The sequence below is a fragment of the Rattus norvegicus genome, chromosome 3 (assembly GCF_036323735.1).
Source record: "Rattus norvegicus strain BN/NHsdMcwi chromosome 3, GRCr8, whole genome shotgun sequence".
Classification (NCBI taxonomy): Eukaryota; Metazoa; Chordata; class Mammalia; order Rodentia; family Muridae; genus Rattus; species Rattus norvegicus.
In genome coordinates, this window is record NC_086021.1 from 71,488,065 (window position 1) to 71,490,813 (window position 2,749).

The following is a 2,749-nucleotide window of genomic DNA, read 5'->3' on the forward strand; positions in this document are numbered from 1 at the left end:
AACATCACGCTCCATGCTGTGTTTCCCTTTTCCTCAGGACATTTTTGAAAGGGCACATGCTATCTGGCTCTGTTGGATTTTTGCGAAGACACAGATTACATGAGAACACAGAACTTTGTAAGCTTTCAAGCCTTGCTTCTCAGAGCGCGGCAGTGGGAAAACAGCATCTCCATTTTTGAGGGGCTTGTTGAAATTTTGGTCCATTTCTTTTGTCCCACGATCTGCCAGGTCTGAAAGTACGTTTTGACAAGATGCCCCCTGTGATTCCAGTAGACACTGTGGTTTAAAAGTGGTGCTGTAGACTACTGTTTAACAGGTCCTGGAGACTTTAACATAATTGATGTCATGATGCAAGTTCCATTCCCGACTGCTGCTGCGATCCTTTAATATCACCTCATGTTGTAGTGACCCCAACCATAAAATTATTTCTGTTGCTACATCATAACTGTGATTTTGCTAATCACAGTTTTATGAATTGTAGTGTAAATATCTGATATGCAGAATAGTCTTAGACATTCCCTGTGCCAGCATCATTTGCTTCCCACCAAGGGATCATGACCTACCGATTAAGAACTCTAAAAACTCTAAAAGCCACTTTAGGCTTTAAAAACTCAGCACATGGACAGTACCACCAGTCACAACAAAGACAAAGATGTGACCCATCAATTCACAGTTGTAGGACAGTCCCTGAATGCATCACCCTTGCCTTTTTTTTTCTTTTTTTTTTTTTTCGGAGCTGGGGACCAAACCCAGGGCCTTGTGCTTGCTAGGCAAGCGCTCTACCACTGAGCTAAATCCCCAACCCCACTACCCTTGCTTTTTGGCTTCTATAGTTCTGCTTTTGGCTAACTGTTCTTACTAACAGAGGTGTGTCAATTCAAGAGGTGGCTCTGTGCTTGAAAACTGACTCTGAGCCTGCCCCACATGTGGCCCATACATATACAGTCACCCAATTAGATAAGATGGATGAAGCAAAGAAGTGCAGGCTGACAGGAACCGGATGTAGATCTCTCCTGAGAGACACAGCCAGAACACAGCAAATACATAGGCGAATGCCAGCAGCAAACCCCTGAGCTGAGAACGGGGCCCCCATTGAAGGAATCAGAGAAAGGACTGAAAGAGCTTGAAGGGGCTCGAGACCCCATATGAACAACAATGCCAACCAACCAGAGCTTCCAGGGACTAAGCCACTACCCAAAGACTGTACATGGACTGACCCTGGACTCCAACCTCATAGGTAGCAATGAATAGCCTGGTAAGGGCACCAGTGGAAGGGGAAGCCCTTGGTCCTGCCAAGACTGAACCCCCAGTGAACTAGACTGTTGGGGGGAGGGCGGCAATGGGGGGAAGATGGGGAGGGGAACACCCATATAGGAGGGGAGAGGGAGGGGTTAGGGGTATGTTGGCCTGGAAACCGGGAAGGGGAATAACAATCGAAATGTAAATAAGAAATACTCAAGTTAATAAAGATAAAAAAGAAAAAAGAAAACTGACTCTGAGAAAGACTCAGGACTGTACATGAACACCTAGTGTAGTCTCTAGCCAGCTAATGAAGACTTTCTATTGCTTTAAATCTATGTCCATGCAGTGTTCTCTGGTGAATACCCCACAACATTAGCCAGTACTTTCACACCTCTCCTAAGCACTTTTATTTTTAATTAAATTTTAATTTGGTATGCAAAGTAATGTTTTTATTATGACGTTATATATACACATCTCTCTCTCTTTATATATATACACATACATTTATATATATACATATATTTATATATATGTATAATGTGTGTGTGTCTGTGCGTGTGTGAGTTAGAACAAATCTTTCCTCTTACTTGCTTCCCCCTTACTGATCTACTCTTCTCCACCCTCTTCTTTCCAGTTTCCTTTCTTCTCCTTTCTGATTTCATGCTCCATGTTACCTAATGTTTATAAACTATCAATTTATCTATACCAAGAACATGCAATTCAACAATTTGTTCCTTCTCATCATTCCCTGGGCACTCCTACTCCAATCCAGAAACTTTATTGCCTAATCTTTTCTTGTAGGAACACTTTGGAGATCGGATCACCATGGTGGCTCTTTAAGAGAAAAATAACATTTCTATTCACTGCTCAGGTACAGGTCATGCCAGCCAGAACAAGGAAGGGCCCCATCTGCTATCTGAACCCTCTCACTACCTGGATGTGGAGCCCAAAGACACAAGCCACTGACACTACAACCCTATTGCCAGCCCTCACTTCTTACACTTGTCCCTACTCCAGTGAACACCCATAGCGCTGGTGCAGGCCAGGCCAAGGAGAACAAGGAAGAGCCTCATCCGGACTTGGAAACCTCCTATGCCTTTGGTTTGGATCCCTAAGGCACACTCTGCAGACATTCTTCTGTGTTTCATCATCCACACTGCTCATCACCCATCACAAAGGCCCAAAAATACTTTTAACAAAATCATAGAGGAAAAATTTCCTAACCTTAAGGAGGACATGTCTATATGAACAGAAGAATCTTTAAAATACCAAATAAATTGAATTGGAAAAGAAAGTCCCAAGTCAACTAATAATTAAAACACAGAACACACAGAAAAAGGAAATTATTAAAAGCTGCAAGGGGGGGTTGGGGATTTGGCTCAGTGGTAGAGCGCTTGCCTAGCAACCGCAAGGCCCTGGGTTCGGTCCCCAGCTCCGAAAAAAAGAAAAAAAAAAAGCTGCAAGGGAAAAAGCCAAATAACATACAAAGACAGAATTATTAGGATTA